Below are 25,015 nucleotides of genomic sequence, written 5' to 3' on the forward strand. Positions count from 1 at the left end.
GGCACTGAGGCTTGATGTGGCCTTAGAATCCTCCACACTGTGCTCCAGGTAGCCACCAATACTCGAGTGACACTCCTGATGAAAATCATTGCTTTCCCTGGGAGAAAATGAAGTAAGCTGGCAATTAACTCTGGGGCTGAATGTGTCCAGGTTGGGAAGCAAGGGAAGTTCATGTTGCTCTATCTCATTCCTGGAGTCAGAGGAATACCGATCTTGTACTGTAGCAGGCGGATACCCTTGCACCATCAAAGGCACTGTGGCATCATTGCCCTTGACTACCCTGGAAGTGGCCCTAGGCTTTGAATCTTTCCCATTCTTCCAAAGGATCCCTGTAGTAGCTCATCCCCAAAGGTGACGGTTGCAATGCCTTTCCTTCCTGTGCACACATGTCACTTCCCTATTGAGGTGGCCTCTTTGAACCTGAGCTGCTCTGTGACTGCTCCATCATTGAAATATGGCAGCAGGGACACTATGCCAGTGTGTTTCTCACCTTTAACAAGATTAGCAGTTTCTTCCTCTCTTTTGGGAGCGCTGAGCTGCCATGCAAAAATCTGGTGACCTGGCTAAACAGACCAGATGGAGAGACCCAATGGAAAGGAAGAGGCCCTGTGACCACAGGGAGAAAGAGAGAGAGAGAGAGACAGAGAGAGAGAGAGTCTTGGCCACACAACAAAGTAAGCCTGCTGTACTCAGCCTTCCTGCTCCTCCCTGCTTAGCCTTTGACCTGAGAGCAAAGTCTTCCTGGACCCTCTGGACCAGTCCAGACACAAGTTGGATCCTATCGAGGGACTTAAGTCAATGCCACATGAAGCAGAAAACTGCTTAGCCAAATATTGCCCAGATTCCTGGCCCAAAGAATCACGAGCAATACATTGACTCTTCTCTTAACCCACTAAGTTTGGGGTGGATTGTACTGTGGCGTGGCTAACCCCGTTGTCTGTGTACACGCCCCGCCCACTCCACTGGACTGCAAGTACTTCTCAGGGCTCTGTGTTCTTATGCTGATCCCTGCAAGTCCCCAGGGCCTTCCCACATCCAGGACAGGCTGGGAACCTGCATTCTGAACCAAGACACCACACTTCTGATCACCCACAGCCTTGGTCTCGGCTCACTGCCAACTTTTCTCCTTTGAGTTGACATGTACAATTTCTCAAGAACCCAAGTTAATTACTGACTTCAAGACACAAAATTTCCATGGGTTGTCTATTTGTTATTCTATTTTTAAGAGATACAAAGGGCAAAGATCTCCTCCTTCTGAGGCTGGTGCCCTTGAGACCTGCAGCCAGTGCTTGGGCTGGGGACTGGAAAGAGCACTGGTTTAATCCACCAAGAAAAGCCTGCAAGGCTACTGTGGATGCCCCCATGCTGCCTCAGCCATGGGGTACACCGAGAATGTGCCTGGCTGATGAAACCTGGGGTCGCCCTAAGCTCACAGGGGTCGACCATCTCGTTTTACATGAGAGCCCTGAGACTTGTACATAGGATTCAGATTCAAAGAGGAATTGGTGAGGTCTGCAATCAGACACCCACAGATAAGTCACAGATAAGAAGTGACCTGGGTCCTCTACCTCCCTGTGAGGAGGGGCATGGAGGTGGAGAGCTCTTAGGAAAGCTTCATGAAAACTTCACCCTAGGCTCCCTGCATATACTGTGGTTTGTGTGTGTCTTTTAGGGTCCCCTCGGTGTAGGGCAGGTAGACACAATCAAGCACAGGTTTGCTTCTGCTCTGGGGTCTGGCTGTGGTTTGACTTGGGGAGTGTCCTCCAAAGATCTTGGGTGATGACATTGGGAGATGCTGTAGAGTTTTAAGACATGAAAGCTAATGGGAGGTCCTTAGGTCCCCGGGGGCATGACCTCAGTGGGGATTATAGGACCCCATTCTTTCTATCTCTACACTATGGCTTGATATGTGACTATTTGCTTTGATGTGAACCTTGCCATTGCCATTTGGCATACTTGCCAGAGGCCCAAACCAATTGGGCCACTCCATCTTGGAACTGAACCTCCAAAAACATAAGTAAACCATTTCTTTTTATTAAGTTAGTTGCCTTGGGTATTTTGTTGTAGTAATGCAAAACTGACTAATACAGTTCCCTATGCAAAATCTCATTGAAAACCTCACTCCAGGAAAAATGGATCCTCTACTCTATTTTAAGCCCTCCTTTCTATCCTCTAGCGCGCACGCATACACACACACTCACAAACACACACACACACACACACAGTAGCTCAGATTATAGTACATTTTCTGGTTTAGTGGTATGCATGTGTACCCTCTGCTCTTTAATTAGGTTGGATTGCATATTCTAGTGCAAAGCCACAAGAGATAAGCTTTTCTGGTTTTGTTTTAGCAAAAGGGCAGCCCAGATTCTCCTACCAAGATCCATTCACTGATGAGCATCCTGCATGGATGGACCTGGCATCTGGACAAGCCTTGAGAGTTCTGACCCTGGCCTGAATACTAAGACTTGGAGGCATCTCAAAGACACTCAGCAGATCAAAAGCACTCCTCAAATCTCATTTATTCTCAGATGGTATCACTGGAACTTGTGGAAATTTGTACTTTTTAAAAAATTACAAATGACAACTTGCTGCATGCCAAATGCTATACTAGGTGCTTTGCACATGGGTCCCCACAATGACCTGATATGGTGGGGCTCTACTCAATTCTTTAAGGATGAGGAAGTTGAGGCTCGAAGAGGTTTAGAACAGGAGTTGAAAGGAGAAGACTAAAGCTGGGGACTTTTCTTAATGATTTATAAAAACAGCATGAGATTAGGCCTGGGCTATGGGTGACCCTAAACTGACCCTGACCCGATACAGGGTCATAAGTCCAGATTCAGGTCCATGGTGTTGCACAATTCTAGCAGACGTGTGATGTAGACTTGGTGAGTCCTACTCCCCTGAATCGATCAGGGCACATGCTGTACAAACTTTACCAACAAATAATGAATGATCTTTGGAGACGGCCTTTCCTCTTATGTCAAAACAGAAGCCACAATTTTGCTTTAAAAATAGCTTTGGGGGTTCTAGAAGCCAGATGGAAAAGAATAGTATAAACCAAACCCAGAAGACAGCAAAAGTAAAACAAACGCCCAGGCTCCTGCCATGTGGCCCCACCCCAGGGACACCAGTTTCCCATGGGCATTTATGGTTGGGAGCAGATGCCATAAGTGAGGGGTATGCAGTGACCATAGTTGTCCCCCTACCATCTACTCCCATGATATACAATTTGAATTTATAATTGTGGGTGAGTCATATCTGTGATCAGAGTGGAGCAGGGATGGGCCACCAGGGGCTAGGGATTTAGATAAAAAGGTTGCAAAAGATAGAGTGGAAAATGCCAGACCAAAATTGAAGAGACTGAGCTCCATCAGTCCACTCTGCATGGGCATGGCCTTTCCTGCCACCCTTAGTCTGGTATTGTTGCATCCCTTTGAGAATGAAGGCCTCCGTGAGCTGCTGTTACTACTGCAGAGGAGATGAGGCAGCTCCCAGATATGCAGGAACAGAAAAAGGAATCGATCCTGTTTCAAGCCTCTTGTAAAAAATGAACAACTCTGCGATGTTTGGGCTTCTGGGACTAAATGTGACATTTCCAGTAGTCTACAGCTCGGTGTGAATCTGTCTTCCGTGTTTCTGCAGAGGGTGTGTTCATTTGCTCGGCTGCCTTAACAAAAACACCACAGATTGGATGGTTTGAACAACAGGGAAAATATTTATTCGCTCTCAGTTCTGGAGGCTGGAAGTGCAAGATCAAGGTGCTGGGCTTTGCTTCTATGTACAGATGCATGCTTGGAAAAATAGAGGTGTTTAGTGACTCTTCCTTTTGGGCCAGGGCTCCATCCTTCTTGTCTCATTTAACCTGAATTTCCTTCTTAAAGGCATAATCTTCCAGAACAGTCAGACTGGGTGTTAGTGAGTTAGCACATGAAGTTTGCAGGGGCCAGGGCACCATTTAGTTCCTAACAGAGGGTAAAGATCTGGGAAGGAAATGATGGGACTACTTTGCTTTTAAATAAGTCTGCTTTCTATCCAAGAAAGGAGGCTGCTCCCCACCCTCCACATGCCTAAGTGCTAAACAGACTTCTTTGCTTTCCTATACTTCCCATCCACCCCTTCAAACCCCGCCGGTAGCTGTCCCTCTCCTTGGAGTCCAATCCCACTTTCTCCCACATGCCACCAGGTTAAATCCTGTCTCCACACTGTTAAACCGGTTCCTTACTTACAAACTGAGGTCATTTTGGAACATGTTACCCTATGTGCTGACTATAAGAAAGCTCAAAGTAAAAAATGCATCTAACCACCAGCAATGTATATATGACCACATGGCAAACATCTTGACCACCCCTTTCATTCATCTGTTCTTTCATGCCACGAATATGTATTAATACCTACTACATGCAGTCATCAATCCGGTTGTGTGGGATCAGTGAACAAAACCAGCAGAAATCCTACATTCTCTCTATCTCGTTCTTACTATTCATATTTTCCCTATGCCCTGATTTCTTCTTTTTTTAAAAAAATTATCTTTCTGTGTCTATTTCAATCACACTGTACTCACAAATATTTCCAAATTTATGCTTTATAAATCTATGATCTTATTAAACACCATATTTTTCTAAGAGTTTAATTGCTCTTTAACAATAAATAGGTAGGGCAATTGCGGGGAATAAATGAGGTGATATGTATAAAGCAAAAAACACATGGTAGGTGCTCAATACAAGGTAGTTTTCCATCTTCCTAAATCCCAGATATTCTTTAAGATCAACTACAAATCCCATCTCTCTGCAGAAGTCTTTAATGGTGCCAGAAAATGCAAGGATTTCCTCCTATCAGTCTTCTCTTAGTACATATTCATCCACCAAAGTTGGACACCTTGTAGTATTCTTTTACCTTGTAGCATTATTCTCTAATTCTTACTAGTGTACAAATCAGGCTTCTTTGGGGGCAGACAGTAAACTCTGGGAGGGAATGTAGCACATACCTACCGTGTATTCTCAATTCACACAATACAATCTAGGTTATGCAAGAGAATGTGCAAATATTCTCCCTCTCCTTCTCGCTCACTATTTTAATTTTAAAATCTGACCCTCTTAACAAAACAATACATGGTTCCTTAACTAGGGTGAGGAAAGTTCTCCTGATTTTCATTGCTAAAATACATCCATCATTTACCATGGGAAAAAAAAGCAAGGATACTTCAAACAAAAGAAACATTTCACATAATTAAGAGTAAAGGGAAGAATATTACAATATTTTCTATAATAGGAAAAATCTGCATTCAAAGCACTTGAGAAAAAGAGGACTAGTTCAATCACGGGTGGGGTACCCTCTGGATGGAGTATTACATATTGATTTTTTTTTTTAAGAAACACATTTTAAAGGCTCCTTAATGAAATTGGAATATGCACACAACGTACCGTTATGTTGGTATGATCTCAATTGTGTTAGCATTCTATTTACATATATACATACACACGGGAAAAAATTGAGAAGAAATGTCTTAGAAATGAACAGCATCTATGGGTGTAAAATTATTAATGAAAATCGACTTCATTTTTATATAGCTATTTCTTCTATAATCAGAAAAAAAGAACACATATTGTGTTGACAACTGAAGTCCAGGAATGACTTTGAGGCATCCCTTTGGGGACAGGCACTATGTTGGGGACCATGAGTATTACCAGACATCTTGTGTGGGGTGTGGCTCTTACCCCTGCTCCTTTAAGTCATAAGGGCTGCATTTCCTTTAAAGCACCCTGTTATTCAGGCTTTCCACAAAATCCAATGGACGCTCTTCGCAATTAGGGCAAAAGCTGCTCTGGAAGCAAAAAACTGAGTCCCTTGTCCTTCCCACTTGGGGAGGAGAAAACCCGTTGCTGTTCCACGTCGGGTGGGGCTGAGAAGGCCAGCTGGCGGCCAGTGGTCACTTCCAAAAGAAAACAGGGAGGCTCCACAGAATCCAATACTGCAAGGGCACAGGCCATCCTTCCCTGCTTCCTCTCCTGGGTCCCAGCAGGCTGGGAATGGAATTCATGGCCCCTCTGCAACATCCCGCCTGCATCCTCCAAGCCAGCGTCCATGTGGGTATTTTTAACAAGGCATAAAACTTGCAATTCTATTAAAAACACATGTCTCTTGTTTCAAAGCATGGTTAGCAACAGACACGGATTTTCAGTAAACACACCATCCACCAGGGGAACACACTCATTCAACTCCAAGTCTCAAATTCAGAGGATTATATTTTTATAGAAGAAACACGGGCTCTTCTGGGCTGGAATAAGTATCAAGAATTTCTCAGGCTTTCTTTCTCTTTGACTTCTAGAGAAGATCATTCAACCTGCTTGGAAACACTTTTTGACCATTTTTCAGGGGGAACAGGGAAGAGCATTAGGGCAGAATTTTAGAAGTGAGATGGGTTGAGGAGGAGGAGGCAAAGTGGACTCCCAGAGTTGGAGGCTGACCTCTTCTCTTAGATCTCCAAACAGCCAATTGGTGTCCAAGGGGAAGTCCCTCTCTGTGCAAGGGTCCCATGAGAGTCCCTAACCAGGTATGGGTCTTATTTAGGACTTTTCAAAAAGGAGAAGATTTTGGGACAGCTGAAGTTGCTTGTCTGAGCCTTGGTTTTGCCATCTGTACAATGGGGAAAGGCAACAATGCCCCTAAAATGGAGCTGCTTAACGATTGTAGGAGACAAAAAAAAGTGCTCCCAGAGGACTTGGCACCAAAGCCCCATAACTCCCACCTCTTCTCTATCCCAGTAACGCTGCTAGAAAGCTCTCAAGAAAGTAAAAATGAAGAACAACTAAGGCAAGGCTAGGGGTGGGATGGAGATAGAAAATCAACCAATGATAAACTGAGAATTGACTCCACGTTGAGCTGGCGCTTCTGTAGGCACACAGGCCCTGTGGCTGCCGGGAAGCCAGTTCCATGCGCGCCAATTACCAAGTATCTAAATGCTTCCCCTCAAATCCTGATGCTTGGGGTGGAGGAGAGAGCAGGGAGGGAACCTCCAGATTTGATATTTTAAACTGCAGGAAAGGAAACAGAGAGCTTTATTTATCTGGGCTCCCCAGCTTGCTAATTAACTTACGGACTGGAAACTATTCTCGTGTGTCGGCGCCTGCACATCTTCTCATTATTAGAAAAACATCTGCTCATCATCCCCATGGTTTCTGAATGCAAGAGAGGACGAGAGTTATGTTCCCAGATGCAAATGTGTGACATCAAAGCTGCTCCGGGCACTGGCAGCCCTGTGCAGAGTGTGGGCTTTGGGAGGTTAGAATGGGTATTGGATTTTCTAAATAAAACAGGAAGCCATCAGGTCTGGGTCTGCAGAAGGGATTGTAAGTAGAGACACCTGTGTGTATGGCTAGAGGTCAGCTGTTGAAGAGGTCAGGGGAAAGACTTATTCAGGCTTCCACTTTGACCCTTTTCCTTGTGAAACCTAGGTTGCTGGATAAATGTGGTGGATCCATTATGTGCTCAATCCCTGGAGACTGGGACTCAGGTCTCTTAACATGCAGGCCTGTCCCCTACTAGGACACAGCCAGAGGCAGCCTCTATAAAACCCGGCAACTGTGTCCCAGGGACAAAGGGATTGGGAACCTGTAGCAAGGTAGCACCCCTGGGAGATGGGAGTCGAAGCTCAGAGCACTCCTGGTTCTTCAGGAAGATTCCCCCCCACCCCCTTTCCCCACAAAGTCTAAGGTGACCAGCTTGCCTAAAGAATTTATTGGGATGTGGGACTTCCAATGCTAAAACAAGGCCAGTCTTGGCCAACTTACAATACCCCCCACTTCCCTTCTTCTCTCTGGTCAGAAAATGCCCATCCCTCAATGGACAAAACATGTAGAAGAGCTTAAACATTTTGCCTCAGTCTGTAAAATGGAAAGAATGCAAAACTACCTTCCTGGGAACAACAGCAGGGCCTTGCAGGGCATGTGCCTCCCAGGCCCGAGCAAAGTGCACAAAGGGATAAGGCAGGGGCCACCTAAATGAAAGGACTGGCAGCACGAGATTGGGGGGAGGGAGGATAGAAGGGAGCAGAGACATAGGAAGGGAAAAGGGTTGTGGGATAAAGCACAGTCCTCACAGTTTACACCTAGAACCATCCCTCCACTCACATGTCCTTCATGCTCATCCTCCTCCAACTGGTCTACCAGCCCTCGCCTATGCAAACTCCCTCCAAGGCCTCACCTCTCCCTCTGTCCCCCATCTCCTGAAAGGCCCCACCATGCACTGCTGGCCTCAGTCCACAAGCAGGTATGGCCTTTGTTTTCTTACTCTGCTGCTCCCTCTGGGCCCAACTCCCCTTCTCATAGCACGGAGTCCTCCTCTTGCTCTTTCTCACATCTTGCCTCCTCACATCCGTGCCCATGGCCTCTGCCCGGCTGTCCCAGGACAAATCACTTCTCCACTGCAGTGGACTCTTCTTTGTCTGTCCCACCCACGCCATCCTGCACTCAGAAACCAAAGGGTGGTCTTTCTATCATGTGGAGCTGATCCTTAAAATCCTTCAGTAGCTCCCCAAGCTCTGGGACCACAAACATCTCCTCTTACCCACAGGGGATTCATTCCAAGATTCCTGGTGGATGCTTAAGACTATGAAGGTACTGAACTCACTCACTCTCTCTCTCTCTCTCTCTCTCTCTCTCTCTCTCTCTCTCTCGTGTGTGTATGTGCAGGTGTGTACTGCTTTTTTTCTCTATAACAATATACCTATGATAAAGTTTAATTTATAAATTAGTTTTTATAGTGAGAGATCAACATATAACTAATATTAAGATAAAACAAGTAAAATACACTAATAAAACCTATGTGAATGTGATCTCTCTTTCTCTCAAGATGTCTTTTACTGTGTTCACTCATTTGAATTGCTGGCGTCACTACTCTTAGAACACAAGTAAGCAAGCAATACTGCAACAGTGGATCTGGTCACACAACCAACAGGGGACTGACGGGCAGGTTGTGTAAACAGCGTGGGTACACTGGACAACCAGATGATTCACGTCCTGGGTGGGAAACAACAGACAGCATGAGATTTTGTCCTGCTTCTCAGAATGATGTGCAATTTAAAACTCATGCATTGTTTATTTCTGGAATTTTCCATTTAATATTTTCCCACTGCAGGTGACTGAAGGTAATGAACAACAAAACACAAAAGCACAGATGAGGGGGGATTACTGCCATTGGACACCTTAGTGTTATCACTCAGTTTCCTTTCTAATCAGGCACTCCTAAGCCATCCAGGCTGCCTTCTGCCCCCTCAATTTCAGCCATCATGAACTTTGTGTGGTTTCCTAGACACTCTGCTTCACACCTCTCTGCCTTCAAAACTCAGATCAAAAAGTGCTTCCTCTGGGATGTGATCCCCTAGCCTGCCCCACATCCACTTTCTTTAGATGGTTCTGTATTCCTCTCCTATACTCTACCACTGCACTTACCATGTGAAAGACAAGGGTTGTGTACATATCTTTCTACTCCACCAAAACACAAATTCATTGAAGGATTACCTCACTTCCTATCACTAATGACAGCTCAGTGCTTGGAGCACATTACAAATATCTGTGGAATGAGTCAATGAAAACCAGCAGCCTTGTGTGCAATAAACAACATCAAACCCCAAAGCACATCAATGATCAGGAGTGTTCTTCACTGCTGAGAGAAAGGAAACACCACAAGCAAAGGCAAACCCTTTTTGACCTCCAGCCCTGCCACAAACCACAGTAAGATGACAAACCTCTGAAGGTGCACCCACACAGGACTGCAGGTACTTCTTGTGTCACCCTGAGGCACCTGCTTGACTTCCCCAGCCTTGGTTTCCTCATCTATAATATGGGGAACATGATCCACATCATAAGTTGTGAGGAGCACATGCAGTTATGTGTGGAAAGCTGTTAGCCCTTAGTGGACACTCGGTGCTGCTTCTCTCTCTCTCTTTCTTCCAGTGTTACCAAAACAGAGTCACAGCCTAATAAAACCTGTGTCCACAACTGACATCAGCACCTCCTGCCTGGTGAGAGGTGATGTAAAGGAATAAGGAAGGAGGCAAAGACTTGCATCCTGGGCTAAGGCCCTGGAGGCACAAGGCCACTACCCAGAGCATCCTGCCAGCATCAAGTCCCCAGGCTCCTTGACTTGGAACAGGGATCTCACAGGCCTCTCTATACTCAAGGGGGCAGCTGCAGAGGTTTCATGCCAATGTGTCCCTGTCCCAGCCTCCTGGTTCAGTGCTAGAGGGCTACATCGGAAGCAGAGCAAGCAATAGGCTCTTTCCTCTTGCAAAATCACCACTTTCTGCAAAGAGACATGGAAGGAAGCCTAAAGAGAATGTGAGGAGCTGCCTAGCTGAGGTTATCTCCTGGGGCAAGATTCCAGGTGACTTTTCATTTTCCTTCTATTCTTATTTCTAAGCTTCCTACTGTGAACTGCTTCTACTTACTGCCTGACAACACTTAGAATGCCTGGGTCATACTTCATGAAGGACCAGACTCCTTGACCCCTCACAGACTGGGAGCAGGTCTTGGCTACAGCCAAGTCTGGTTCTGGAATCTCTATGCAAGAAAGTAGGAACTCCGTGGCCTGAGAGTCAAGGATGCATCGACGACACAGAACCCTCGTGGGCCACCAAGAAAATCACAGAGCCTTCAAAAGATGAGCTGAACACTCTGTCCCTAGCATAGGATGGGCTCATTCAGGTTCTTTTAGTTGTCCCTGTTGGCCAGTGCTTATGGGTAAAGGTACCTAGAACTAGGAACAGCAGTGAACAGAAAGGGTGAGGGGCGCAGAAAATTCTTCATATGGCTATAGGATAGGCTTCTCATGAATTTATGTATTGCTGATAGAAAGCAGTAAGGATACCATTGCAAGTTGCCTAAGCCCCTCGAATATCTCCTGAAAGAAATGTTATAAGTTCCTCCCCTGGTCCCCCACTTCCTGTACCTAGGCCTCCTTCCTTTCTTCATGAATCCATTCATTTATCAGTCACTCACTGAGCCCCTCTAAGAGGCAGCGCTGCATTCCTGGGTGGTGATTCACCAAGACCACCTCCCACAATCTCCATCCTGTTATGGTTTGGATGTGAGGTGTCCCCTAAGCTCATGTGTGAGATGGTGTAAGAAGGTTCAGAGGAAAAATGATTGGACTGTAAGGGTCTTAACCCAATCTGTGATTTAATCCCCCGATAGGGATTAACTGAGTGGGAACTAATGTGGTAGGGTGTGGCTGGAGGAGGTAGGGATTGGTGCTTAGCTTTGGGTATATATTTGTCTGGAGAGTGGACTCTCTCTCTGCTTTCTGATCAAGATGTAAGCTGCTTCTCTCTGCCACACTTTTCGGCCATGATGTCCTGCCTCACCTTGAGCCCGAGGAATGGACTGAGACCTCTGAAACTATGACTCTTCAAATAACTTTTTCTCCTCTACAATTTTTTCTGGTTAGGTCTTTTAGTCACAGCAGTGAAAAAGCTGACTAAAACACTTCCCCCTTAAGGAATAAGATTTAAGACTTGAAATCTCCAGGATAAATGGTTGGGCATTTGTTTTGCTCAGTGGGTGTACAAGCTGAGGACAGAAACTGGAATGCTGGGTTTTTTCTTTTCTTTCTTTCCCTTCCTTCCTTCCTTCCTTCCTTCCTTCCTTCCTTCCTTCCTTCCTTCCTTCCTTCCTTCCTTCCTTCCTTCCTTCCTTCCTTCCTTCCTTCCTTCCTTCCTTCCTTTCTTAGAGGCTGTAGGAATGAAAAGAAGGATGGGGGAGATAGGACAGCTGGTGGGAGTGAAGAACTTTGGAGAAGAGAATTAAAAGATGCGTAAGGTAGAATTTTAAAGATGTTATGCTCCTCTGCCTCCCCCATTGAACCTTCCGTAGAATACACAGCCGTCACCAAACGCTTTTGAGGTTGGCCTGGGCAGGACACAAGGAAGAGCTATTTCTGTACTCAAGATGAGGAGGAGGAGGGGAAAACAAGGGCTGGCCAAGGAGGCCCAGTTAGACCTTTATTACACCCAAATATAAAGTGGCTGTCCCTGCCCTCAGAGCTCACGGGAAACCCTGAAAATAAATAAGCACCTAAGGGAGTATATGCCAAGAAGCAAGTCAGAAGGAGCCTTGGGCACAAAATAGAAGAAACACAGGAAAAACAAAACAAAACAACAACAAAAAAAAACCAACTCAGTCACCAAGATAACCAATATCTTAAATCAGCCTTTTACTAAATCAAAGTCAATGCAAAAATGCATGATGAGCAAAATATCAACATTTTAGATAAAGACAGGTCCACGGACAGGGCTGGGATATGTGGAGGTGAGGCTGAGTCATTCAACTGTAGGGTGAGAGCGGGTCTATATTTTAATAGATATCTATATTAGGTTCCATGTAGATTTGTTGGCATTTACTGTGATTTTTAAAAAAATATGCCACTGAAATATCATTAACCTTGATGGGTTTTGTGACTATGGGCCTTCAAATAACTTTTGAAGTTATTTAACCCGAGTTTTTGTGACTAGTTCTCCTCTTCCCAGCCCAGCCCTGATGGAGCACCTAGGACTGGAGGAGGTAGGAACAGAGGACCAACTTAGCCTCAGAGGCTGGAAAAGGCTTCTCTGAGGACCCAGCAACATTCAAGGTAGATTCTGAAGAATAAATATAATCTAACACATGCAAAAATAAATACAACAGTGCATAAATAAATATATACATAGATGTCATCTGGGCCAAGGGCACAGCCAATGCAGGGGTGGGGAGAACATGACACACTCAGGAAAGAATCACCTACAGAGTGTAAATGGAGCACCCAGTATCATTTCAACTCCAAGGTTTCCTTCCTTACAAGTGATGTAGTAGGAGGACCCAGGTGACCACTGAGTCACTCAGCATTTCCCGGAGCACCTCCTACACACCAGTTAGCATGGATTCAAAAACATGAGCTAATGCCCCCTAAGAATGCATGTCAGGCCCAGATACCCCATGGCTGAAGACAGCCCTACAGTCATCTCTGGCTTTTAACATTCTATGAGTATTGTTGTCTTTGACATTTCAAAGCCACTCACTATCATTGCAAAAGCACTTTAGTTAGGAGTTGCCCACATTATTATCATTTTCTCTAAAAACTATATTTAATCCTGTGCAGTTTTGTAGGGATGATTCATTTCCAAAGAGCTCTAAGAGAGAAAATGCCATTTGCACCTCTCCTAAGCATGGGCAGCAGGCTGGGTTAAGATCTCCCCCACCTCATTGTCCAGGTGAGGCATCTGAAACTTGGTGTTTAAATGACTTCCTTAAAGTTAAGGACAGAACTGGAACTAGACTCCAAATCTCCAAACTCTGGGCCAGAAATCCACTGCCCCTCCATTGATATGTGGATGGGAAATGAACAAGTGAACCGGAGAGCAGATCTCCTCCAGTGCCATGTAAACTTTGATAAGAAAGCAACTCGGACTTCAAGCTGATCCTCAGAGGCTCTGAATGCACACAGACACTGAGCATCATTCTGAGCAACCTCATGGGGGTTCTAGGAGAAGGCCCAGCCCCAAATCTTCATTAGTAAAGGAGATAGAAAAGAGTTTTGCTGATCTTCGCCGCCCCCACCACCACCTGCAGGCCTGAGCAGGCAGAGGGCCCAAAAGCCTCTATCTGATCACTAGCTGCACAGCAGCCCCCCCCCCCGCACCACCACCACCGCTGCATTCTCTCCGCCAGGGATTTCACTTTGCACACCAAGGGCCTTGCCAAATCCAAAAGCTGGCTCTTCCCACCCTGAAGTTGTTAAACAAACAAGGCACCAAACCTACGCCAAGCAGTGGCCATCTGGACAGCAGCGTTCACAGCTGGAAGGGAAAGCTGTTCCACCCACAGCCTCAGGGAGTCGCTGACTCTCCAGGGCCTGGATGGCAGGGTGTCCTCCTGAAAGCCTGGGCAGTGGCTGGTGGCCAGCTGGATGAAAGTGCTGGATCCTGGGCAGCACCACAGATCCTCTCAGCTGCTGGCCATGGGCCTGGCTGGATCAAATGGGCCTGTTGGACTTCTGTAGACCAACTACAACACACAGGAGGCCACTGGCCTGCAGAACAGCACGGTCCCTCTACATTCTGGCTGATAGGAGTTGACCTACTAGTCTTGGGGGTAGAAAGCCCCAAGGGGCAAAGCTGAAGAAGCAGGAGTGAACGCAAGTGAATGGCAGGCAATGAGTCAGGCCAGAGCCTGGTCCTGATACTTGTGCCATCTCAGGCTCCCCTCTGCTGCTTTCTTGTTTTACATTGTCATCATCATCGTCATCATGGTCTCAACTCCATTATCACAATCACAGGTGACACTTGTTATCACCATCATTGTCATCACAGGTGCTATTTACTGAGTGTAGTGAGCTGGATGGTGCCTCCCCCTAATTCCAATTCTAATTCCTGAAACCTGCGAATGTCACCTTATTTGGGAGAAGGGTCTCTGCAGAAGTGATGAAGTCAGGATCTTGAAAGAAGGTGCTCATCCTGGATCGTCCAAATGTTCCAGATGTGCAGAGAGACTAGGCAGAGCACACAGAGAAGAGGAGGGCAGAGGAGACTGGAGGGACACACCATCGCTGATGAATGTGTGTGGCCACCAAAGCTAGAAGAGAAAAAGAATGTCCTCCTCAGGCCCTTCAGAGACAGTGCAGTCCTGCTGACGCTTTGATTTGGGGTTGTGGGCCTTCAAAACTAGGAGAAAAGAAGTGTCTATTGGTTGAAGTCACCTGGTTTATTTGTTCCAGCAGCTCCAGGAAGACGCTGAGTGCCATCCTGAGCATCCTCAGCATGTGATGAGGAGGGATATTCTGAGCATACCCAGTGTGGTCCAGGCCCAGGCAGCGTGCAGGGTTATCTAGCAACTGCATGAGTTATTTCCATTTATCAGACAAACAAACTGAAGCTGGGTGAGGAGCTGCCAGGCTTGGGATGCAGCTGGAACAGCCCTACAGGACTGTTCTCCAGTTAGATGACCATGACCACATGGACAGTGTCCTACTTCTTTGCAGCCACCTCAAGAATTTGCACATAGGACTTGAACTGATTTTTCAATCCTAAATGATATTTTTACCAGACTTATCTCTGAGGCTTAGCTTGCTCTAAAAGTCAGGGAATGACTAACTGTGGGGACCGGAGACAATGTCTCAAATGACCTGAGTGGCGTTTTCGAGGGTTTTGCCAGCACCCAAATAGCTCTGATGGGCCTGTGGAAATTTATCTTTCTCCTTCCTAAGGAAGGACTTTGAAGCCAAGACCCCCACCCAGAGATGCCTTGGCATTGACTATCAGAGCAGAAAAATAGCACCGTACATTGGCCTCTTTTTGAACAGAGATTATGATAAATTGGGCTTACAAGGATAGCATCGTAACCTTCTAGAAGTCTCTCTGACCCAGAAAGCAGTGCACCAGAGAAGATTCCTGAAACTTTTCTGGCAACAGAGGAGAATCTTTGTCAGTGTTGGACCCAGTCAGGAATCTAAAGATATAATCAATCAAGACAGAGCTCAGCAGAATCTAGTCAGTGTGTGTATGGTGGAGGGGGCAGGAGGAGCAGTCATAGGAATTAAATTTAACACACACACACACACATTTTTGAAACAGGGTCTTGTTATGTTGCCTAGGCTACTATCAAATTTGCAGTCTTCCTGCCTCAGCCTCCCAAGTAGCTGGGATTATAGGTATATGCACTATATCCAGCTAACACCAATATTTTAATTTGCTTTATTAGATGGCCCACGTATACATGAAGGGCTGGCTGGCTGGACCTATAGTTTCACTTGCTCTACAAAACACCTTATGGCCAGATGTGGCTTCATCTGGAAATAGAGTCTGGACTAGTCTATCCTGATACCAGGCCATTCAGCTCCCAGGTCCTGCTGGTCCCCAAATACACCGCAACATTCTTGTGATACTTTCTTTGATGCTGCTGCTGCTTAGGTAACTAAAAATGCTAATTACTCCCAGGGATATCTGTAAACTCAACACAAGGCAAAGCACTGAAGGAATAGTTTCTCCCTATTGGGACCCGGCTAACTACCCCCTGCTTAAAGAAACCCAATTTTCTCAAGCAGAGCAAATATTAAATCAACACTGCCATATATTCATTCAATCTTGATTGAGGAAAAAAGAAAGAGAAGCTCCCTGGGAGGTAATCAACACCTTGAAGTGGTTTTCCACAGCTTTCCAGAGTGAGGAGACAGCTGGGCCATCCCCCTCGGCACTGCTGTAGACAGCTCCTACCCAGGGTCTCCTGGGAGCTGGGAGGGGAAGTGGGAAAGAGGCTCAGAAGATGACTCTTTGGGACATTGCCACAGGGGCAGTAAGGAGTGTGGTGCCTAAGGTGCTGGGGTGCTCTAAGTGGACACTCAGTGGGAGCCAATACAATGGGAAAGGGGCCTGCTTATCTCTTTTTCAACTCCCTGGAGGATGCATTTAGTCCCACCAGGGCCTTTGCTTACTCACATGCACAGATCCTGTCTGCAACTCCCTAATCCAAAAAGCTTTCCCTACTGGGTTTTGTAAGGCATGTGATAGCAAAGCTTTGCCTGATCTGAGCTGCCAAGGCCATTTGCAGTCCTTATTCATCCTGCTCTTGTAATAGTCGGACATTGGGCTGCTGAAATTTTAATTCATTAGATGACAGGTGCTACTCCGGACCCCTCAGGAAGTACTGAGTGACCTTCTTAAATATTGCCAAAAAGATGAGTTCTAGACACATCTGGTTCCAAGGATTTCCAATAAGGAATTGTGATATATAACGCTCAAGGTTAGATGTCACGTTATGAACTGAACTGTGCCCCCTCCATTCATATGTTGAAGCCCCAACCCCATTTGACTACAATAAAATGCAGCATTTAAAGAAGTGATTGGGATCAAATGAAGTCAATGAGATGGTGAGAAGGAGGTGGCTGATCCCATAGAACTGGTGTCCTTGTGAAAAGAGGAAGAGACACTGGACTCGCTCTCTTTCTCTGTCATGTGAGGACACAGGGAGCAGGCACTATACAAGAGGGCTTTCTCTAGAATCTGATCATGCTGGCACCACCACCTCAGACTTCAAGCCTCCAGAACTGTGAGAAAACACCTTTCTGTTGTTTAAGCCACTGGGAAGTTTGAGCTGACAAATACAGATTCTGATAACAAGAAGTAGGGTACTGCTGTATCAAATAGCTAAAAACATGGGAGTGGGTAAGGGGCAGAGGCTTGAAAAGTTTTAAGGTGCATGCTGGAAAAGGCTTGATTGCCATAAAAAAGAAGGTTGGTGATAAATATGGATGTTAAAGATGATTCTAGTGAAATCTCAGATAGAAACAAGGAATATAGGGAAGGCAATCCTCATTAGAAAGAAGTTGGCTGATCTGCATTTTGTCATGGGTAGCCTGGGCAGGCTGATACACGCTCCTGTGTTTTTCTGCCAGACTTGGGCCATCACCAACTGGGAGCTTTTACTGATTAATGTGATCTTGCTGGGAACACCCCTTCCTTGAAACTTGGTGACTTACTTTGAACTCATGAATGAACTTCTTTTGCATTATGTAAATGTATCTTTTTTTTTTTTTTTTTTTTTTTGGTAGTGGTGCGGATGGATTGATCCCAGAGGTGTTTAGCTACTTAGGGTCTTGCTAAGTTGCTGAGGCTGAATTTGAACTTGTAATCCTCCTGCCTCCACCTTCCAAGCAGCTGGAAGTATGGGTATGTACCACACAACTGGCACAAATGTATCACTTTATGTCCTACCCCAAATTAATAAAATTCCCTCTGGTATCTAATATCCGTTTTGGGTCCCTTCTAGCACCATTGCACCAACTCCACAACTCTGTGCGTATTGCAGGTGTGCAAAGATTCTGGGGGTTTAGGCCCTTGTCACACTTATTCCAGAACCCTGCAACTACAGGTGTGAGAAAACTAGAAAAGTTTAGAAACAATAGGAAAATTGAATGACTCAGATTACAAAGCCAATATATGAACATTGTTAGTTTTAATATTATAAAAAATAACAGTTTGAAAAATGTAATGGAAAACAATATTCCTATTTGCAATAGAAATTTAAAATACAGCTTTGCTAATATCAATATATCAAAATTTCCAACACACCAGTATTCAACAAGAAATATAGATTTATATATACAAATACATATTGACAGCCAATAAGAAACATGCATGAAGAAGAAGACTTTAGAACTACTGATAAGAAAATATTGTTGATTTTTTGGTATAATAATGCTGTTATGATTATATTTAAGAAATAACCTGCCCAGTGTGGTAGCACACACCTGTAATCCCAGTGGCTCATGATGTGGAGGTCAAGACAGGAGGATGGCAAGTTTGAGGCCAGCCTCAGCAATTAAATGAGACCCTGACTTAAAATTAAAAATAAAAAGGGCTATGGATGTATCTCAGTGGTAGAGTACCCCTGGGTTTAATCACCAGTATGAAAAAGAAAAAAAAATGGAAGGAAGGAAGGAAGGATGGATCTTTATCGTTTCTACATAGTGAAACATTTATAGATGAAACAATAAGATGGATGTCTGGGATTTGTTTGAGAACTGTATGAGAGGGAGCATGTAGGGTACAGATGAGAGAAACATGGCCAGAAACTGATGACGTAGGGGCTGTTTGAAGGATATAGCAAGGTTCATTTTACTTTCCTACCTTTGTGTATATTCTCAATTCTCTATATTAGAAAGTTTTAAAAATTCTACTTAGGAACCAGAAAAAATTTTAAATTAAGAGAAAGGTCTAACTTGTTTTTAGATTAAAAGGCTCAGTGATTTTTTTCCCCTCTCCAAATTAATCCATAAATTCAACGTGAGCCCAATTAAAATGCCAGCAAGGCGTACTTTTAGAAAATTCCTCTGGAAAAAGAAACACATAATGGCCAGGAAAATTATGAAAGAAAAGGAGGTTGTGGGGCATCGGGCAGAGAAAGCCTGTTCTTACAAGCATGAAAACTTATTATGAAGCTACAATAATATAAGGAAATTAGTAACGAAGAACCAATAGACAGGGCAATGGTACAAAATAAAATTCCAGAAAAAAAGTTCAAGTGCCCACTGTGTGTCGGGCCCTGTTGAAGATGCTGATTGGGCACCTAACAGAATGGACAAAGATTCTAACCCTTAAATAAGTACGCTTACAAAATCCATAAAGTGTTAAGTGTTGACAGCACAAAGCAAGGCAATAAGTGTAAGGAGGGTGACATTTGAGTTGAGACCTTAGGAACAGGCCACCAAAAAGAGCATTCCAGCAAAAGGAAGGGCACCAACCGAGACCCCCAGGTTGGAAGGAGCTGTGTGCGTGACAGAAAGGTGGCCACAGAGGACAGGAGAGGAAGCTAGGAAGGCAGGTGAGGGCGGGACTGATGGGGACTCTGGATTTTGATCTAATTGAGATGGAAAAATCACTCAAAGGCTTTAGTCTGTAGAGCCCTGTATCTGTTACACATTTTTTAAAACAATGACTTTAGCTACTATGAAGAGAGAAGGATCGTGAAGACAAGAGAAATGCAATTCCGGTTCCCCCTGTGATACAGTCTGAATGTGTCCTCCCAAGTTCATGTGTGGGAAACTCAATCCCCAAGTTTAAATGTTGAGAGTATGCTTGAGAGGAGCCTTTGGGAGGTAATTAGGACGACATGAGGTCCTGGGGGTGGGCCCCCATAATGAGATTAACAGTCTAGAAGATGAAGAGGCCTGAGTTTGCTCGCTCCTGCTCTCCTGCTCTCTCGCCATGTGGTGCCTTCTGCCACCATATTATGATGCAGTCAGAAGGCCCTTGCCAGAGGCAGATCCTCAGCCTTAGACTTCCCAGTCTCCAGACCTGTGAGAACTCTATTTATTTATTTATTTATTTATTTCACAAATGACCAAGTCTCAGGTATTCTGTTGTACCAATACAAAATAAACTAAGACTATCACCTGCAATGGTTCATCCAAAAGGTGATGCTGGTATCACTGAGGAGGAAGTGATTAAGTGATTATGTTGGCAAGTCTGATGTGGGCTACGGATTTGACATAGTTGTTGGTTGGTTAGAATGAAAGAGGGGAAAAAGAAAGGAATCAAGGATAGCTCCTGGTGCTTTGGTCTGAGTAACTGGGTAGATGAGCTGGCACCATTAACGGAAGAAGATGAGCAAGAACAGGTTTGTCAGTGGGAGTAATAAACCAAAGACTCTCTATCATATCCATCCATCACTGGAGACACCTATCCGAGTACAGCTGTCAGCAGGCAGGTGCCTGCTACGTGGTGGCTGCTCTAGTAGACAGGTGGCTGCTACGTGAGGAGGAGCTTACTGTGGAAATATATATTGACAGTCATTGGCACAGACTCATGATGAGGGTAGATTTCAGATCTCTAGGGAAAATAGAGATTGTTCAATATTGGGGTAATTGATTTGCATTTGGAAAAAAAAAAACTCTTGAATTCCAAATTCAAGCTTAGAGCAAAACAACTTCTAAATGAATAAAAAACAAAGCAAACAAAAACCAAAACCTGAGCATATGTGGCAAATGGCTCTTGTACGGATCTCAATTCACGCAACCTTTCTTTGGGATAACATGGTATTTTTATTATCAAATTTAAAATGTATGTTTACTTTATTCCAGTAATCCTACTACGTGTATTAATTTATACAACAGATACATATGCAGAAATTTCCTGGGACATAGGTACAAGGATGTCCGCCACAGATTCACTACAGCAAAAAAATGAGAGGGCAAGCAAAGTGTGCTTCAATAGGGGACTGGCTAGGTTAATGATCATATGTCCATAAGATGGACTACTTTACACATGATAGAAAATGGAAGAAACCTTTATGTGCTGATATCAAACTATCTCCAAGGCACATTGAGTGGAGAACAGCAAACAAAACCTCTTGTGCTTCGTATTCTTCTATGTAAATATGTGAGTCTGTGTACTGAGACTTTCAAGTTTGCATTTTTAATCAGTCTGCAGTGTTTGAATTTTGTAATCATGTATATATTTTTCATTTGAAAATGGACCAATAAGAATGATCTGAATAATGAAATTATTAGCCATCTTTTGGGTTTTTTTAAAGCACCCTTAGAAGAAAAAAAATTTTTTGAATAATACGTATGGTTCCACGTGCTACTCCCTAACACTGTGGACACAGCACCTTAAATCTGCTTGAAAATCTTATGACCTTCTTTTCTAATTCTTGGGGTTTTGTTTTTGTTTTTTAATGTTCTGATCTAACTGAGATTTTGTACCTTCAGGCTCTGTTGGATGCAGCCTGTACCCAAGGCCAAGCTGTAAAGTTGCAGGGGAGCTACAGAGCTGCCAAGGAGGGCATTTAATGAGCAAAACTTAAGGGTCGAAAGCAAATTATTAGCAAACACCAGATGGCAGGGGTCAGACAGGAGATGGCCTCAAAGAGATAAAGTCAGAGCCTTGGTTGGGTCCAGAGAAAGATAAATGACTCCCACCCGATGGGGGCGGGGTGGGGAGAGTGTCCTGGGTTCACACCGCTGACTCATACACTCCTGCCCGATTGGGAGATGGAGTCTTCCTACCTCGGCTTGAAAGTAAGGGGCAAGGAATGGCGGAGGGTGCAAAAGGAGTGGGGCAGCTTGTGGTGGAAATGGACTGTCTCAGCCCATGCAAAAATTCACCTGAGGGGGTTTTTAAGGTTTAGTCATCCTGAAATCCCAAAATGTCTGAACCATGCCCACATGTACATACAAACACACCTGTGCACACACAGGCACATATACACCCCAAAGACGGAGAACATGCTAGTTCTATTAAACCTTGGAGAAGGAAAAACAAAATTTAATTACATGGTTATTAAGAATTTTAAATGGGGAAGGAAGGTACCCAATTAGCCTTGATTTTCACATTTCTTTAGGCTTTATAAGTATGTGCCCTTTTAAATTACAACGTTAATAGTACCAGTTGGTACTAGCCTTACTGGTCATAATGAAGTCTTTTTTGAATTGGAAGAAAGCGTGTACCACCAAGGCAGTTTCACCAGCTGCATCCCCCGAGATGCAGTTAGGCCCCAACTATGGACCTGGGACCTTGGAACAAACAGAGGGATTGGCATTGGCCTCACACACCCACCTGAAACGTGGCCACAGATGTGAGAGCTTCCCAAGCAAATACTAACCCCTTCATGGCCAAGTCTGTCCCAGGCCCCTGGCCAAGCTGGGTGGCTTTCCCTCCCTCCCCCTGGTGCTATAGGAAATGCAGACCATCCTCTCTGCCCTCACTCACCTCATGTAGCCGGTCCCAGTTCCTTTAAATTTCCCTCTTGGGTCTAATTTTCCAATCATATAATTATCTCTGTGGGTCTTAGGGAGAAGAAAGAATGTGGTGTTCCAAAAAAAAAAATTATACCCTTCTTTTGGTCCTATACTATGCATTTTCTGTCACTGGCAAAGGAGTCTAAACTGTGCTACTATAATATATTTAGTTGGAATAAACACCTCTCCAGCATTCCTTCTTTAAAATATATTATTCCCTTCTTTGGGGGAAACTAGCTCTTGTGAGATGGGGTTTTTAAATGAAGTTTCTACATTTACCAAAAGCATCACACACCCTGGGAGCAATAACAGTTGCTAAGATCAACTTGTAAATGTCTTAAAATGACATCGAATCTAACTTTTTAAAAAGGTGAACCTTTTGTTATAAAAACTAATTTCTGAAAAGATGATAGTTGTGAAAACTCTCTGCATAGCCTTTGGAACTGAATATGGCAGGAAAGGTGTTTGTGGACAGGCAGAGAAACAGAGGCACATACAGACACGTATGTTTGTGTGTTACACACACATAATGTGCATATGTGTGAGAAACGTGTGTATGTATATCCATGTGTACACTCTATGAAGAACAAAAACTAATAAATAGAAGGATTCAAATTCAAGTTGAATAATTAGCTCTATGGAAAAATCTATGACATCAATAATAAATGAATAACAACTGCTGTTCACAGCCCAAGATGATGGATGTCAGCCAAGTTTTGGTTGTTATTAGAAAAGAAAATGTATTCCCTGTAAGACAACTTCCCCAAAATCAATATTGTTCATTCGTTCTTTCTTTCTTTTCTTTGCTTTCTTTCTTTCTTTCTCTTTCTCCTCCTCCTCCTCCTCCTCTTCCTCCCTTTTTTTTTTTAATCTGGGGATTGAGCCCAGGCATTCTTAATTACTGAGCTACATTCTCAACCCTTCTTTTTATTTTGTGAGTAAGTCTATTTGCTGAAGCTGGCCTTGAACTTGAGATTCTCCTGCCTCAGCCTCCCAAGTGCCTGGGATTACACGTTTGAACCACCTTACCTGGCTCTTTCTTGCTTTTATAATGTCCTGAGCTAAGTAAGACACTCTGATACCAAGCAGTGATGTTACTAAATGCACTGGTGTATCCTGAATTGACTCCTGGAACACACAAGGACATTCGTGAAATCTGAATAAAATGTGGAGTTGAGTTAGTGGAAATGTGCCATTATGGTTTCTTCATTCTGACAAATGTACCAGGTTATATAACAGCAGGGACGGGGGATGTGGCCTGGTGGTAGGGTGACTGTCTACCATGTGTAAGGCCCTAAGGTTGATCTTCAGTACCCCCTCTACAAAAAATGGGAGAAAGAGGGAGAACCCTAATTCATAAATTTTCTGTAAATCTAAAATAATTCCAGAATCAAAAGTTCATTACAAATAAAACAGATGTTAGATATTGATAATCCAACATTTTTAAGCCTTTAATGTTTATCACATGCTGAGGAAGGAAACAGAAGTAATTTTCCACCCAAGTGGCAGCTTAGAAACATTTAGTGGTAATCTGGCAATGGTCTCCATTCATGGAAAAAGCCAAAGTATTTGCAGATATGGTGATAATCATTTTACAGGTGTTGACCTTGAGGACAAGAAGCATGAGGGAGTCCTGATAAGGAATTCAGATTTGGCCAATGCCCAGGACGGGTGTCAATAGTCAATCATTGTCTGTGAAGCCGGTCAGAGCAGCTCAAGCTAGACCAGTGGCTAAGGGGCATCTCTCTGAATGGCAGGAAGCAAGCTGCCCAGCTGGGCAAAGGCTCTCTGCACCCACAAGAGGCGGCATTTACAAACCCGGCAGGGCCTGGCGCTGGGTCAGGGATTCAAGGTCGAGCCAGCCTGCTTTCCAGAGAGCAGCAGAGTAATTGAGCTCTTGTGTCCAGATGAGAAACCTGGCGGGCCAGGCTGTGGAGCCACAGGCCTGCTCCCGGCGGCCTGTGTGTGTTCCCCACCAGCCTCTGGCTGCAGAGGCGGAGCCACGTGCAGGGTGATTCCAGCTCCTCCCAGCAGCACAGGAAGGATTACCTTCCTGAGGTGGCATGAATGAGGAGACTTTTTTATTTGGCTTGTCAAGTGCAAAGTTCCTCCCCAACTCTCAAGAGGCCAAATCCCACAGCCAGCCCATTCTTACCTCCCATTAGCAACTGCTTTGTTCACATCCATATACCTGATTTTATTCATATCCAGATCTAGTCTTCCTTCTTCTCAGATCTGAGGAAGTCTTTTTGTGTGATGTCTACAAAGCAAAGGTTTGCCTTCTTCTCAAAACCTACTCTATTCCATTGGCAAGAGCCTGTGCTGTAAAGGGAAACTAGAGTCACCATCAGACGTGTCCCCTAGGATCCTAGCAGATCCTGGCGGTGGGCAATGTTCAAAGGTTTGTGTGTTGGAAGCTTGGGCCTCAGTGTGGTAATGTTAAGAGGCCCTGTAACCTTTAAGGGGTGGGGCCTAGTGGGAGGTCCTGAGGTCACTGAGAGTGCTGTCATTGGAAGGAATTAAGTTTTCATGGGACTCTGAGTTAGTTCTTGTGAGAGTAAATTTTTATAAAAGTATAAGCCTTGTCCCTAGGTCATGTTGTGGCTTTGTGTCTCACCATGTGATCACTTTCTCTAATAAGTACTCCTATCATCGTGATACCAAGTGCTATGAGACCCTCACTAAAGCTCAGTCAATGCCAGACTTTTGGCTAAATAAACCATTTTACTTATAAAGGTATCCAGCCTCAGGT

General features: G+C 44.5%; 1 protein-coding gene across 8 annotated transcripts in view; it reads right to left on the reverse strand.

Annotated features, from left to right (window-relative positions):
* The window catches only part of Pdzd2 (PDZ domain containing 2), a 365,551-nt gene that overhangs the window by 305,761 nt on the left and 34,775 nt on the right, over positions 1-25,015 (reverse strand). The window contains exon 2 of one of the 8 annotated variants that reach the window (XM_048802938.1): positions 14,422-14,603. The exons of the other annotated variants lie outside the window; for them this stretch is intronic. The gene's annotated coding sequence lies outside the window, so the exon portion shown is untranslated. The remainder of the gene's footprint in view (positions 1-14,421; positions 14,604-25,015) is intronic. 8 annotated transcript variants of the gene reach the window in all.

This window comes from Marmota marmota, unplaced genomic scaffold (assembly GCF_001458135.2).
Source record: "Marmota marmota marmota unplaced genomic scaffold, marMar, whole genome shotgun sequence".
Taxonomy (NCBI): domain Eukaryota; kingdom Metazoa; phylum Chordata; class Mammalia; order Rodentia; family Sciuridae; genus Marmota; species Marmota marmota.